This window comes from Schistocerca nitens, chromosome 4 (genome assembly GCF_023898315.1).
Source record: "Schistocerca nitens isolate TAMUIC-IGC-003100 chromosome 4, iqSchNite1.1, whole genome shotgun sequence".
NCBI classification, from domain to species: Eukaryota; Metazoa; Arthropoda; class Insecta; order Orthoptera; family Acrididae; genus Schistocerca; species Schistocerca nitens.
The window spans coordinates 626,936,083-626,953,680 of NC_064617.1; positions in this window are offsets into that span (position 1 = coordinate 626,936,083).

The window sequence follows — 17,598 nt, forward strand, 5'->3', positions numbered from 1 at the left end:
GAATGGAACAGTTTTAACTGACCATATTCCTCAGGCAGTCCAAAAAATAAGCGATGTAAACGATATATATATTTTTTTTTCTGCGAAGCGAATGAAGCAATAAACTTAAATCTTCTTGCACATTATTTATTGATTCATGGACAACATTTTCTGATTTTTTCAAACAAATTCAGTCATTAAGACAGCATCCGAAAGGTTAAAGCTGCTCTGTCCAAAATGAGGTGCGTACATGACGGAAGTCTTGCAGCCTGCAAACAGTATCTGAAATCAAAACAAACTATTTTCTTAATTTACAGCATATTGGGCATGCAGTTATAACACAGTTTCATATATATGACAAAAAAATAAAATGGTGAATGTGTGAATTAACCTATTGCCCTTGCGGACACTCCCGACGAGTAGTTCAGCCACATTTTAGAAAGAAATCGTTATTAGCGTGCCCTCAATCCATTCCGTCAGCTTGGGATACAGGACATTTCAAGCTGACCAATGGATGGCGGGCACACTAATGTAGGCATCTTTCTGAAATGTGACTGCATTACTCTTCGGACGCGTGCGTAAGTAGTAATAGGCTAACATTATTTCATTTAATATCTTTATTACTTACTACAAAAAACGCGAGCAAAGAAACAAGAAAAACAGCATCTTTGTTTCAAAACTCCGCCATTTTATTATGTTGTCAAATTTAAAGAAACTCTGTTATTGCTCCGTGCCCAATATCCCATAAATTAAGAAATTAAAAAAAAAATAAAATTAGATTTGCAGACTGTAGGACTTCCGTCATGGAATACCTCGATTGGGACAAAGCAGCTAAAACTCCTTAGATGGGCGCTTAATGATGAATGAATTTCTCAGATAAATCAGAAAATGTTGTCCAAGATCAATGAGGAATGTGAAAAAAGATTTACGTTGTTTACTTCATTAGTTTTTCGAAAAATATCACAAAAGTCAGTTATATTTAGTCTGACTGAGGAGAACGACGACTTACATTTCTGACTTTGTGGGTTACCAGTCTGGCAGATATACACTCTTCTCCGGTCACGCAGCAGACTTTCTTAAGCAACGCTACCATCACAGGGCGCTGATGGAATAGTTGGTTGCGGCGACCTCTTTGGACACTGTACTGTTTTCCCGTCTTCGAAGCAGTGACAACCGACAGGAAAATTGTTTTAATTAATGCAGTTCTCTAACCAGGAATTATCAAGGTTTAGTTGCCAAAGTTATTAATTGAAAGGTTTCTTTTTTTAATTTTATGATTTTTGTGAAGTCTCAAATAAAATTTCCTTTGTTGTTGATAACATTCATATTTAATATAGACAAACTGTTTAATCGTGATATCCGTTTAATTTAACTACCTAGGCCTACCATTCCCTTCCTCCTCGTAGTCAAATACATTCCGTACAAAATTTATAGATTCATTAGGGAGGTACCTTGACTTGTGTTAACATCTTCGTTATCGGCATGACAACAAAAGAAATAAATATATGTAAAAATAATCTCGGCCTGTTTCTATATAACAGATAATAGTCAAAACATTCTTCACTGTGTATCGCAAACAGAAAATTTGCGTTCAGTGTATGGTTCCAAATTTAAGCGTCTCCTGTTATACATGAATTTTCAATTAGAAAGCCATTCGGAAAGGTGAATATTCTTAGCGAGCAACGAGAGACAGTTAGGATCAAGGAAACACAAGTTTCGAATACGTAATTGTGTCTCTAATAAAAGCTAAGCGGTTGCTGGTTCATGTAGCCAGTGGTACATCAGAAAATTGTTTGCTGCATTCCAAGAGATAAGGAAAAACTCAGACGATGCCACAAAACAGTAATAACACGCTTTTCTATTGAAGAAGACTTGGGCTTCTAGAAATATGTAGGTGAGTTTCAGTTTTGTGACTAAGTTTATATTGCGTACATATAACAGGATGTAAGAACGAAACTTGAAACAAATAGGCACATGTATCGTGGGAGACAATAGAAGTACATATTCAGTCTATTTAGAACATTACAGTGTGAATCGAGAATCCTCGATTAAATCAATTTGTTTGGCCTAGTTGTAGTTAAAATGTTTGTTTACCGCTATAGCTGAAGATGCCTGCTAGACAAAATGAATGCTCTTCAATCGTGTCTCCCACATACTCCTACAAAATTCCACATTCGGAGAGCTATCGCTTTCTTTAGGAAGGAATACAGTAATAAGCCAACAAACATTATATAACCAGTTGGTACTTGGTACTTATTGTTGTTCACATGGTAAAATGTCATCGAAGGTGTCTTATGTAATTTACGTTATGCAGCAGTAAACGGACTGCCGACGTGAAGTATTACCAATAAATATAGTGTCGGAGGAGGAATGGTCGGCAGAGGTATGACAAGAACTATCACCCGAAGCAATGACCTCTAAAATGCATGACTTAAGACCTAAGAGCGCTTCTTCATCTTCGATACTGTGAAACAAATCTCTTCTATAGCAACCACTTTGCTCTCCATATTGTAACAGGTGGTACAACGGACCACAACAAGGAAACACTGTCCAGTAAATATAGGCTCCAAAGGCATATCTTAAGAGCTATGAGCTCTTGTTCATCTTCGATGCTGTGAAGTAAATCTCTTCAATTCAACAAGTGGTCATAGCTCTTAAAGTATGCATTCTACAGCCCACGTTGGCTGGACAACTTTGCTTCGAATGATCGTTCCTCTCATACCCCTGAATTCTGAGCACTCCTCCTAGTACACTCTTATTGTTATTAACTTGTTGCTATTGTATTACAACTGCAATTCTCTTAACCATGGCGTCCCTTACAGGTCGACATATTTAATCAGCCAGTAAACGGCAGCTCTCTAGTACGCGCTAAACGGTACTGAGGCTCTACCGAACATGTTGTAGGGCTAGCACCTGTGGGAGAGAGTGACTGGTCGCTAGGCACCCGTCGATAGGGCAACTGGTAAGAACATTGCCCGTAATTATACATAAGAATATGATGTGTATCTGTTATAATGTTTCATTGTGGCGTTTGTTACGATGTAAAGCGATTGATCGCCAATGCTATCATATACTTCGTTGGGAAGAGTAATGTGGTGGTGTCTGCACTACATTGTTTATTGAACAAAAGACCAGTTACAGTTAATGCTCTCATAAATGTATCCGATAACTTGAGAACAGACCAACAAGAAGTAGTGTAGCAGAATCAAGATCCGATGAGTAAACTGTTCCATAGCAATTGTTCTACTAATAAATTTTTCCCGATGGAATCCAAACAGGGTCTAGCTGATATCAACAGATTGAATCTATGGAAGGGGCTGTCGCCTTTATAAGACACTAGGTCTCATGCGATGGCGCTGTTTGACATAAAGATCTTTGATACGGTACAGAACAGGATGCTGGCGGTGGTTGTAGCACACCGATTGAGGAAGCCCACTTGTAATATCCAACACAGTCCACCCGGCTAGCCGCGAGACCTAACGCGGTTTCCCGAGCGAGAAGGCCTGCAGGTCTCTGGCACGAATCGCGCGGCGGATTAGTGTCGAGGTCCGGTGTGCCGGCCAGCCTGTGGATGGTTCTTAAGGCGGCTTTCCCTCTGCCTCGGCGAATGCGGGCTGGTTCCCCTTATTCCTCCTCAGTTACATTATGTCGGCGATTGCTGCAGAAATACCCATGCACGCACGATAATTACTCTACCACGCAAACATTTGGGGTAGTTACACTGGTCTGGTATGAGATGTTCCTGGGGGTTGGGGGGTCCACTGGAGGCCGAACTGCGCAATAACCCTGGGTTAGATGTGGGGCGGCGGTGGCGTGAGTGGACTGCTGTGTCCTGTTGTGGGGTTGTGAATCACTGAGGGCTACGGCGGGGACGATGCCTCTCCATCGTTTCTAGGTCCCTGATTCAGTACACCATACACAATGTCCAATATAGTGCCAGTTATGCTTTTTCTCTCTCTGGCTATTATGGCAGTAACTGTCTTCTGAGTACAACTAAAGGTGCTGTTAAAACCATCTAAAAACAGAAAATCCCAGGGTAAGACTACCTCAGTGCGGAATTATTTAAATATGCTTCGGAATCGCTACTCACTAAACTATTCAGTTTTTTTAAAAAATACTTGTTGGAAATGCAGTAACATACATGAGGATTGCCAAACAACACTTGTTATCCAATTATTACAAAAAGGGGTAGCCGCAAACGTGACAGCTGTTGAGATATTAGTCTTCTGAACTCTAGATACAGGATAAATGCCAAACTAATAGCAAACAGATTAAACGTCCTTTTGGAAACGTTCCTTACTAAAGAACGGAATGGATTTCGTGTGGGCAGATTCGCCTTAGACGGTGTTTTTCCAGTGTGCCAAATTATTGAAAAATAAGAATACAATCATCCCACATATATAGTCTTTATTTACTACGATAAAGCTTTTCATAATGTTAACAGAGTTAAATTAGGGGAGATTTTAGAAAGGAATGGTATTTCCCTAACATTTCATAACTGTAGTTCAAAATATGTGTGTGCACAACAAAATCGAAAATGGAAGTCGGTTTGCGAGAAATATGTCAGGGAGTGACACATTGGTGTTCTTTCCTATCCACATTACTTAATATGAGCATAGACGGAGTCAAAAAGACATGGAAGAATAAAGCAGAGCACCATTGTAAGCTTAACAATAAAGTAATAAATACACTTCTGTGTGCAGATGATCAAATAATGTTAGCGGACTCAGAAAATAAATTACAGAAAGCAATTTAGTTCTTGCACAAGGTGGCAAATTACTATAATGTGACAATACCTAAAAGTAAAACTAACATAGTGTAGATCCATCGTAAGGAACATTTGAAAACAAAAATAATAATTGGTGTTAATTCTGTGAAACTTGTTAATGCTTTTAAATACCTGGGCTGTGAGGTGTCATGTATCACACACAATCGTTCAAATGGCTCTGAGCACTATGGGACTTAACTGCTGAGGTCATCAGTCCCCTAGAACTTAGAACTACTTAAACCTAACTAACCTAAGGACATCACACACATCCATGCCCGAGGCAGGATTCGAACCTGCGACCGTAGCGGTCCCGCTGTTCCAGACTGTAGCGCCTACAACAGCTCGGCCACTACGGCCGGCTATCACACACAATGATCAAGAGTATAAACTGCAAAAATTCCAGCAGATAGTAGGTACTATAAAATTCACTTCCCTCAGAAATGTTAGGAAAGGTACAGTACTAAAATTTAATAACGTGATGGTAGTACCAGTTATACTGTACGAGTCAGAGTCTTCAACTCTAACCGCCAGTAAGAGGAGGAGGATTGAGGCAACAGAGATCTAAAACCTCTATCTGGTTACGAATTCATATATGGGATGAAAAATAGTGAAATAAGGTATTAAGTTGCTGTCAATATCATACTTCAGAAAATAGAAGAGCTCAGAAAGAAAAAGCATGAACACATTCAAAGGATCCCAGAAGAATGAATACATAAAATAGTATACAGATATACAGCTGAAGGGAAAGGGAATGTTAGCCGTCTTAAGAAGAGATGGAAAGATCACCTGCAATCTACTTGACATTGGAACAGTCAAGGAGGCTAAATCAAAACTCGATATTGCGATCATGATAATTTCCTGAGTATTTTGGCTGAAGGGAATAAGGAAAAATTCAGTGCAATTGTTATAATCACTGGTACACATAGGGGAAAGAGAATTGTAAAATAACTGTGCATTTACCTAGCAATTATTACCGAACTTAACGTGCGAGAGCTTGCGCTAGACTCAGGACATCGTGACACATGCGGGTTTCAGTGAGCTGAGAAGGTAAGGTTTTTTTTTTTTCTCTTTTTTCTTTTTCTTTCTTTTATGTCTTGCTGCAAACTTCGGGCGGACATTGAGCAGTTCCGGACCATTTATCCGCTGACCATGGGTCTTACAAGATCATGATGAAATACGCTGCCAGCATAACGAGCCTGTAAGAATGACTGAGTGATCAGCAATTTAATAGAAAGATTCAAGAGCCAATGTAAATTAACAACCAGTTTGCATTGTAAGAGGTCTTCAACCTGTTATTCTTTCATCTGGAAGTATTTATTTCATTTGCTGGCACTGAAGAAATATGAAAAAAATATGTATATTCCCTAGCATCTGTATTGCGCGTTGATCACTTGGTTTGCAGTATATAAGAATTGTTTCAATAGCTGAAATTCGCGTTTCAGTGGTTCGAAGTTTTTTCTACTTTTTCCGGAATGAGATTTCAGTCTGTTTCGGAGCACTCGCGTAGGTAAAGCTGTGACGACCAAGCATGAATCGTACCAAATGGAAGAGCGTTTGCCTGTGAAAGACAAAAGTCCCAGGTTTGAGTAATGGTCCGGCCAAACGGATTAACCCACAAGGAAGTTTCATGTCAGCGCACGAGTTTTAATCTGCCACGAGGTTTTTGTTTTATTCTGTTCGTATTAATTCATCTAAAAAATAAATTTGTGGTGAAAATTGTTAGTGTGCTGTGACGTCATGTCAAAAGTAAGAGTATCCGTTACGGTTTTTTTTTATAATAAGAGCGTTGCGTCAAAGTTAATGAGAACAGTGATACAGACTTATAATGTCACTAATCACATGATGTATTGCATCAGAAGGCGCAGTACAAAATTACGAATTCAATTTTCACGCGCATCTGTGCATTACGTTCATCACTTCTGTAAGAAATTTGCTTTGAGTGAAGTGCTGCGCCGCGGAAGAGTTCAGCGCACGAAACAGGATGTTTTAAAGATCTGTTCATACCGCTGCCAGGCAACAGAGGTCAATCCAGCCGATGCGCTAATGAATTGACCCACTGGAGGTACTGTTTACATTCCAACAAAACACTCCGAGCAGACGGGGCTTTGCAACACTGATCAATGGTCGAGCGCACGGAACAGCTAACAGCGTGAGACCAGGAATGAAGTAATATTTTGTAACGCAAGTATTTGTGCGCTACCACTGAACTCATAAGTTGCCAATTTAACCAGGTCTAACAATTCATGCGTTGGAGTGAGTGAGCTAGGAAAAGCTGACAGGATAAGTAATACAGTATAAAGCAAACTTACTCGCCCACCTCCAATAGCAAGCATAGCTGTATGGGTAAAAGTAAGCGAGCTAAGGGGCTGAAAACATCCAGTCGTGTTGCCATTCTGTCTGCATCTTTACATGGAGAGAATGACAGGCTTTTGAGATTCAGAGAAATCCCGACCGACCCTTGGTGATGAAGATCCCCTGACTAGCTGATACTAACTGATAGGCTGATCGAGTTCCGTCGAGGTGCGTCTACCTGTGGCGTAGCCGCCGTGGGACTTCGGAAACTTCACCGATGCGTTGAGCTGGTGTTGCGGCCAGCGTACGCCCAGTAACGGACTTCGCCGACGAAATGCAAGCTGTCTAGGATCCGGCTGGGGGGAAGCGCACCCTCACGGCCTATCCACCTAAATATATCATTCGTATTCGTGGTCAGTTCCTGAGGTGGGTGATCGAGACATTGCTTCTCGCGCAACGGACATATGGTGTCGGCTACTGCACCCAAGACACGACATAGTAAGCGCTAGTAAGCGCAGGGGTGTGAAAAATGTTAGAAACCCATGCTGCTGCTACTACATAGTCTGCTGTTGATGTAACGGTTCAAGTGCGGATGTTAACAGAGGAAAATATTCGCCAAATACCGGAGTTTGAGGACCTCCTTGTTACATTTCAGACTTTGTAAGCTGGTCAAGTTCAGTCGCAGTGAGTGTCCAGAGGATGTAAGGCAGAGTTGGAGGTAGCGTTTTCTTTCTTTGATCTAGTGGTAGCAGTACTTACCAATCGCTTTCCGCGTAAAACAAGAGAAGATGTGTTGGTATTAATTAATGATGTTACAGCTACTATTACAATGAGTCGATGGTTAACTGAAGTAACTCTGCGTGTGGATAACTTGTGTTCTATAGGGAATGCAAGACAAATGTCGTATATCATGAGATCCTGAGTAAGGCACAGTGGTCGGAGCAGCTGGTCGCTGAACTATGCTAGTACTGTCAAAAAGAAAACAGCATACGGTTTTCTCGCTAGAAGTTCAATACTTTGACTCCGAAGTGTAATGAGTCACTGGAAGTATTTTCAGATAGGTTTCACATCATCACTGCTTTGACCTTTATACCGATTCAGAATATGGATGCCAATAAATTGTTACTGCACGAGGAAGAAAACACGGTGCTAGACATTTTATTACGCGAAATTTCCGTAGAAATGTTGGGAAGACCTCATGGTTTAACAGCAGCTCTTAGAATTGCAGCGCAATTAGAGGAAACTTGTTTTGTCACAAAGCAACGCGTAAATAACCATATGTTCGCTTCTGAGGACAAATTTTATAAGTGTGGATATAAATGCCGTATGCAGAAACAGTGTAAACAATCAGAGAGTTACACGTGTGGTGATGTGGGTCACCAATCGTCTGCTTGTTGGAAGAGGAAGAAAGGGAAGTATCCCCGGAAGAAGCAGCCAATTTCAAACGGGAATGCTTCAACCGTCGGAAAGCAGCCCAGGAAGACCGCAACACCGCACAAGTTAGTGCACAGACGGAATGTTGCTTGTTGAGCGGTGTGGAACAGGGTTCTTGCAGACACGGCGGTGCACATGTCCGTTTTCAGTGTCGACCTGCTGAACAGTAGGAGACTGAGGCCACCACGACACAATTTACTTGGAATTGGCGATACTGATGTTCTCTCATTGGATACGACGGCACTTGAGTTACTAAGTTTACACAGCGTACGACAGTTTTGCCACTAGTAGGTGAAGGATATTCAGTGATTCTCGGACTAAATTTCCTCGACAAACATTCTGCGAGTTTGATCCTTGGTAACACAGTTTGAGTTCAGTGAAATTTTGTTTCATCTTATAAAAATATTTTTTTATGGTTCATCTAAATTTTATAACTTTTTTGCTTTAAAATATTCGCATATTGGTACTATATTTTCTGTATATGTAAAGTAAAGTGTACTGTACTGGAAGTTGAAGTTCTTTGCATTGTATGTGAGTAATATATGTAAAATACTATATAAATTGTTTATTACGATAATTTTTATGACATTTTGTATTTGAAATATTTGTGTGAATAAACTGTTCATGTTGATGTACAGACATCAAAAATGTTTTGCATCACCCCGGTTCCCAGAACTCCTGAGGATAGACGTTGACTGTGGATATTGTATCACGGACACAGTCCCTTTGACTGTTTAGAGATGTCGCTAAACCCGCCCAAATATATAAACAACAATGCTTGAGATGCGCGTATTACACGGATTTGGTCCGACAGCCGATTAGTTCCAGCCATTACACCAGGAAGGAGGCACACGGCTGGTGTTGTCTGTAGTTCAACCATGCCTATACGGTCAATAACACGGTTCGATCACGTCCGCATTGTTATTTTGTGCCAGGAAGGGCTCCCAACAAGGGAAGTATCCAGGCTTCTCGGAGTGAACCAAAACGATGATGTTGGCACATCGAGGAGATACAGAGAGACAGTAGCCAGTGGATGACCGCTACCTACGGATTATGGCTCGGAGGCGCAGTGACAGAAACTTTTTATATTGAATAATGCTTTTCGTAAAGCCATACGTTGTTGTGTTACGACTCAAACTCTGCGGAATACGCTGCATGATGCGCAACTTCACTCCCGACGTTCATGGCGATGTCCACCTTTGCTTCCACAACATCATGCAGCGCGGTACAGATGGGCCCAACAACATGCAGAGTCGACCGCTCAGGATTGGCATCACCGACTTCGCATAGGCCTTCTACCAGACAATCGTCGGAGCCATGTTTGGTGGAAACCTGGTCCGCCTTAAACACATTGTCCAGTAAGTGCAGCAAGGTGCAGGTTCCATGCTGTTTTGGGTTGGCATTATGTGGAGCCGACGTACGCCGCTGGTGGTCATGGAAGGCGCCGTAACCGCTGTACGATACGTGAATGCCATTCTCCGACCGATAGTGGAACCATATCGGAAGTATATGGTCAAGGCATTCGTATTCATGGAAGATAATTCGCGTCCCCACCGTGCACATCTTGTGAATGACTTCCCTCAGGATAACGACATCGCTCGACTAGAGTGACCAGTATGTTCTTCAGACACCAACCATATCGAACATGCCTGGAATAGATTGAAAAGGGCTGTTTATGGACGACGTGACCCACCAATCACCATGAGGGATCTACGCCGAATAACCGTTGAGGGCTGGGACAATCTGGACCAACAGTGACTTGATGAACTTCTGGATAGTTTGCCGCGACGAATACAGGCATGCATCAATGCAAGAGGAGAGGGTATTAAAGGTACCGATGTGTACAGCAATCTGGACCGCAACCTCTGAATGATTCGCTCTATAGTGGTACAACATGCAATATGTGGTTTTCATGAGCAGTAAAAAGGGCAGAAATGATGTTTATGTTGGTCTCTATTCCAGTTCTCTGTACAGGTTCCGGAACTCTAGGACTCGAGAAGATGAAAAACTTTTTTTGATGTTTGTAAATTTGACAGTTCTAAGAAATGGCCACGCTTAGGAACAATGTAATAAATACGTGTTATGCAAAAGCCAGTGTGCTTTTGTTTGAAACTAAAGTGGCTCTGGGGAGTGAAAAAGGTGGCAAAGGCGAATGGGCCTGTTGCCTATAGCAAGCGCGGGAAGTACGTCACACAGTCTGTAGGCAGCAGTCATTAGGCAACACCACTGTGGAGCAGAAGAGGCTTTGCCTGCAAATTTGCACGAAAATGCCTCGGATGAAGACTGAAAACAGTTTACGGCATAGCTGCGAGTTATTGGTCTACTGTATGTAAAACTGAATGGCGCCAATAAGAGAAATTGAGGCCATACAGCAAGATACTTGCAGTCTGTACAGTGCGTGGTGTAGCCGTCATAACTGTTCGCCACACGCAAGCCTACAGATAAGATTTTTTTGGTATTTTCCTTTTGTGAACCATTAATTTAAACAGTGTTTTAATAATCATTCTTGAACTTTAAAGAAACTGGTTCACCCTGTTATTTCATCCTAATCATACCCCTATTAGGGTTCCTCCCTAGTGTTTGATTAATCCGAGTATTCTGTTATACAGGCTTATGAAGTGCCAAGTTAATATAAAGAGGCACCATTTAAATTGCTTTTATGTAAATAATGAGAAAGTTTCCTTAACTATTGCCAAGTGTTATAGTAAAAGTTTGCTTATGTAAAATTCAATCAGAGTGAAGCTAAGTTACTACAATCTGTTAAATGATAATACAGAGTTAGTACAAAGAATAATAGCTTTTGGAAGTAAATTCCAGTGAGAAACAGGTTTTCATGCAGTGAAGTGTTCAGTACAAAAAGTGTGGGTGTTAGTATCTAAGTATTTTACTATGTTTATTATAGAAAGTGCTTTTCTAAAGATCCCCTCTGGCCAAATTCTTTTTAGCTTCTTTGAAGTTATCTACTGGGCTTTTCCTTTTTCAAAAACTTACTGTATAATGATGTATGACAACACTGTTTACATGGAGTAATATTTATTTGAAGGAGAAACTTATACAGTAGCAAGAAAGTAAGCAAAATTCATACTTCTCCTTTCCCAAAACTTCTCTGTTTCATTGCCTGGATAGGTTTGCGACAGTTAGTACATATTTCAAGCCACTAAATGAACTTTCAAAAAACCAAAACACAGGAAATGCGCAGTGTTTCGTTCAATTGCCCCAAAGAGTACGCAAAGCGTGCCCAAAGAGCACTCATTTAACAAATGTCACAATTGAAAGCGATATCACATTCAAATGAAGAGCACTGTTCGTGCCAACATCTCCTATACTTAATACACTGCACCCAGTCCTAAAGTAACGCCGAAATCTATGTTATCTAGTCATTGGTTTCCGTCCTTTCCTTCAAGCAGACTCCTTCGCGCCATGAGCATCGGCAACCTTTGTGAGTAGAGAACATAGATTTTGGCGTTGCGCTCTTAACGTTACCACCGTTACTCTTAATTTCACCGAATGCTGATTTGAGATTTTTTATGCTGAGTCGTGCCTCCGATAATCATTTCTTTTTCGATTTCTTCATATTTTTCATGTTGTCATTTTGTCTTAGCTTACTTGCACTTCCTATTTATTACATTCCTCAGCATATGAATTTCTGAGTTCCTGAATTTCACTGAATATTTTTGAACTTCCTTCATCCATCTATCAACTGAGGTATTACTTCCGTTACAAACGGTTTCTTCGGAGTGACCTTCTTAGTACGTATGTTTTTCTTTTCAACTTCTGTGTTTGCCCTGTTTAGAGATGTCCATTCCTCTTCAACTGTACTGCCTACTGAGCTACTTCTTATTGCTGTGTCTATAGCCTTTGAGAACTTCAAGCGTACCTCGTCATTCCTTAATACTTCCGCAGCCAACTTCGTCGCATATTGATTATTCCTGACTAACCTCGTCAACTTCATTCTACCATTCATCTCTACTAAATTGTGATCTGAGTCTACACCTGCTCCTGGGTATGCCTTAAAATCCAGTATCTCATTTCGGAATCTCTTTGTAACAATGATGTAATATAAGTGAAATCTTTCAGTATCACCCAGTCTTTTCCAAGTACACACCCTTCTCGTGTCATTCTTCAACAGAATATTCGCTATTAGTTGCTGATATTTGTAACAGTACTGAATTAGTATTTGGCCTCTCTCATTCTTTGCCCCAAGCCCATATTCTTCTGTAACGTTTTTCTTTTGCACCTTCCCCTACAACTGCATTCCAGTCACCCATGACTATTACATTTTCATCCGACTTTATGTACTGTACCACTCTTTCAGTGTCCTCCTATACTTCATCTATATCTTCCTCTTCACCTTGCGACGTCGACATATAAACCTAAAATATTATTGTTTGTGTAGGTTTGCTCTCGATTGTGATAAGAACAACCCTATCACATAACTGTTCACAGTAACACGCTTTCTGCTCTACAATACTATTCGTAGCGAATCCTATTCCCATTATTCCATTTTCTGCTGCTATTGATCTTATCCTATACTTATCTGACCAGAAATCCTTGTCTCCTTTCTATTTAAATTCACTGAGATACTCAACTGAATTGATGAAACGAGAAAGTATAAAAACGCAACACATGAAGCAGGTGGAAGGGTATGTAAATGTCCAAAAAATGGCGTTGCTAGTAAAAACAAAATGGCTGGAAGACAAATGTAAGGATTTAGAGGCGTGTATAACTAGGGGAGAAATAGATACCACCTATATGAAAATCAAAGACACGTTTGCAGAACAGAAAAGCAGCCGCATGAGTGTCAAGAGCTCTGATGCAAAACCATACCTAGGTAAATTATGGGAAGTTGCAAGTTGAAAGGAGAATACAGAGACTCCATGCAAGGGAGATGAACTTGCAGATCTGGAAGATCTGGAAGAGGACGTAGAGGAAAATGAGATTGGAGACATGATCTTGATAGAGGAATTCGATAGATCAGTAAGAGACATAAATCGAAACAAAATTCCGCAAACAGACCACATTCCGTCAGAATTACTGTTAGTGTAGAGAGAACCAGTCATGACAAGAGCCTTCCACCTGATGGGAAAAATGTATGAGGCAGATCAAATACCCTCAATCTTGACGAAGAATTCCGTTCTAAAGAAAGCAGGCGCTGATAGGCGAGTAAATCTCAGAAATATCAATTTAATCAGTAACGACTGCAATGTACTAACACAAGTTCTTTACAGAAGAATGGAGAACCTAATAGAAACCAACCTAGGAATAGATCAGTTTGTATTCCGGAGAAATGACCCTAAAACTTATCTTAGAAGATATGTTGAGGAAAGGCATTTCTACGTTTGTAGCATATGTAGATTAAGAGAAAGCTTATGAAAATTTTGATTGAAGTATTTTATTCGAAATTCTGAAGTTAGCATGGGTAGATATAGGAAGCGAAATACTATTTAGAGCTTACACGGAAACGAGACGGCAGCTTTGGAGTCCAGGGGCGTGAAAGGGAAGCAGTGGTTGTGAAGGGAGTGAGATAGTGTTGTAGCCTATCATTGAGCAAGCAGTAAAGGAAGCCCAAGAAAAAGGTGGAGGAGGAATTATAGTACATAGAGGAAAACTAAATCTTTGATTATTCCGATGACGTTGTAATTCTGCAAGAGACTGCAATAGACTTGGAAGCTGAGTTTATCGGAATGGATCGCGTCTTGAAATGAGGATATCAGATAAACATTAACAAAGGCAAACCAAGCAATATGAAATGTAGGTGAATTGAATGAGGTGATACTGACAGAATTATTTTATGAAAAGAGACATTTAAAGTAGTAGAGGAGTTTCGTTACTTTGGATGCGAAATAACGATGATAGTCGAAGTGTTGGGGATAGAAAATGTAGACGGCAATATCCATAACATCGTATTTGAAGGAGAGAAATATTTCAGATATAATATAGATTTAAATGTTAGAATATTTTTCTGAATGTATTTGTATGGAGTCTAGCAATGTATGGAAGCGAAATACGGACGATAAACAGTTGACACGAAAAGAGGATAAAAGCTTTTAACCTAGGGTGCTAAAAAGCGATGCAGAAATTGGATGGGTAGATAACGTAACTACTGAGGAGGTACTGAATAGAACTCGGAAGAAAAGAAGTGTGTGGCGCAACGTGACTAGAAGAAGGGATCGGTTGCGCACAGCTCAGAGGTCAAGCGCATGGGACAGCTAACACATTGTGACCACAAGTGTAATAATATTTTGTAACTCAGGCAGTTATGTGCTAATGAAAATCTCACACATTGCAAATTTAGCCGGGCCTAGCAATCTTTGCTGGGGCCAGAGTTAGTTAAAAAAAATACATCAGGAAAAGTAATAAGAAGCAAACGTACTCGTCCAGCGCCAATAGGACTAGGCCATAAGAGTAACTATAACGGTATAAGTAGACTAATCGAGCTTAGGGGCTGAAAACATTGAGTCGTGCTGCCACTCTGTCTGCATCTTTGAATGGAGAGAATGACATTCATTTGAATTTCAGAGAAACCATGGCCAACCCCTCGTGATGGAGATCGGCTGACTACCTGCCTGCTGACTGACTCATCCAGTTCCGGCGAGGTGCGCCTACCTTTATCGTAGCGGCTGTGAACCTAGGAAACTTCACGGACAGGGGGAGCACGTGTGTGTGGCCAGCATACTACCTCTGAGAGACTTCGGCTGACGGACTGCTATCTGTCTACGATCCGGCTGTGGGAGGCGCCCAGCCGTCTAGACGTCATCGGCCATCGTCGTAGTCGATCCCTGAGGGAGGTGACAGGGCACTGCTGCTCGGTAACGGATATCTAGTGCGCCCAAGAGCACGACATGGGACCCCGATTCATTGCGGAAGGAAGTTACTATCAACGCTCTGGAGAACCTGAGTGTGCCAAGCTTGATCTTCACTGTTGGCGGCAGGTTCAGTGTCACCTGTTGGAGGGGTGCTCTGCATGACGCTAGTTACTGCACACGACCCAGGACCACTTAGGTCACCGGCTCGTAGGGGCATCAGCGCATTTTGCGAGCAACTACGTTTGCAAACGCACAGTGCAACCGTGAAGACGTAGAAGTGTTGCTTAAGGATGCTTGAATAATCACCTATCAATGCAACCACTGACTGAGTTGTCGTTGCCATTCTCGGCAATGAATCAATTTACTTCTTTCCACGTGGCAATATTGAGAACTGGTAGCCATGCTTTCGAGATTCTATAGGGTGATGGGCAGGTATAACACAGTGTGTTAATTAGTTTCTGTACGTTTTTGATGTTCTGTGCGCTTTTCAAAAACCGGCCATTTTTAAAAAGCCTGAAACTTGTATGTGCAGAATGTCAGAAACTGATGGAGAAAGTGTTATTCATAATCTTCAGTGTACTGGTCCACAATTCAGATCACAGAAACTGAAATAAAACGCTCTGACTATCTAAGAATAATGCAGAGCAGTCAGGAACTACGACGACAGATACGAGGCTACTGTCTTTTAAATAAGCGATATAATCTGATAAACGTTTACCTGCGCGGGCAAATCAGTTTTCTTGTCTTACCCAGCATGTGACGAAGTTCAGAGATGCATTACCTACACTTATTTCCAAGTATTGCTAATTATTGTCCTTGCTATTAATTACTTAAAGTAAATGTCTCACCTTGAAAGTAGAGAATGCAAGAAATGTAGCTTAATCAAAACCGCTACTATATGGTTTTACATAAAATGCACCACTAGTCTAGCAGTGAAACTTCTTACCTTTAACATTACGCGATTTTGTTTAAATTCATAGTACGTAGTTTTTTGAGGGAACTAATCAGCAGTTCATGCTGAGACTTAAAATGTTGACATCGACATATTTTTAGATATTCTGACCAAGTTTTGTAACAACATGCAAACATTTAATTTCACTTTTGATTATTGTGCAACTCTTTGTTGTCGTGCGCTACATGCATCAGGCACTGCTAACTTTACCTTCGGTTGACCCATATCTTACTCGCCATCAGAGACTTACGGTATGGGCTTGCTTCCCCATAGTTCTCTGTTGTATATCATGAAGGTCAAGCGATTTAAATGACTGCAGTGTTGGAAAATTACACATTCACCTTACACATTCTGACATTGTTACCAACCGTGGCAGTCACAATATCCATTCTCTATGTGTGGGAAGAGAGTCCTGACTAAAGTCGAGATGTGCTGAACACCTGTCTTGATTGATCGGAGAAGATGGTTCAGCACTTTGCCCTGAGGGAAATCGGTGGTTACTGAACGTCTACTCTGCTGAAGTTAACAGATTACCTTCCCAAAATGAGTTACAGGGCATAGAACGAATGGCTGCATAGGTATCAGTGTCCACTCTATGGGATGAGAAGACGAGTGGGAGTAGTGATCCGCAGGTGCTGTTGAAATCTCCAGCCTGAGACGTAATTTTAATGTTGGAGTCAGTGGAGGCTGCGGATGATGGTGGTAGAAGCTAGGTTTCTGGGAGATTGGTGTTATATATGGATGTGTGACGTTTCTGGCCTGCTGGACCTTTGATGCCAGCCGATTTTGTTGCGACCCAAGGAGCATAACGCTACCAGAGCGCCCGTGGTTTACATATAGTATTGCTGATGGCGTACTGATGTGTAAGGCGTCAAAAGTGTAACTCCGTAATAATTAAGTAACGTTGTGAGCACTACGTCACAAGATGTGGTATCAGAATTGATAACCTTCTTCAGTAACTAGATTTGCCATTTATTCTTGGTTTTTAACACACGAGGGCATGATCTCATTTAAAAATTATACACATCTAGGAATTGTCTAAATAAATTGTTATATGTAGTGTTGGAAGATGGCGGTTCACTTTGAAAAGAAATACGTTGTTAATGGAAAGGGCCTTTCGACTCCAAATCAACTGGAATTCTCAGGAGCGCTTCTGACCCATCCGTTTCCATACAGCATTTGTCTTCTCTGATGTGAGAGAGTAAACCTACTGTGCAAGTAACTGTAAATCAGTGGTACACAGACATCTGATTGCTTTAAAACCTGCAATTTGAAAGCAAATCAGTATGAAAAAACTGCTACGAGATTACAGCCCGGTGGGGGGGGGGGGGGGGGGGCACCGTATTCTACTTATGTATAGTTTGGCT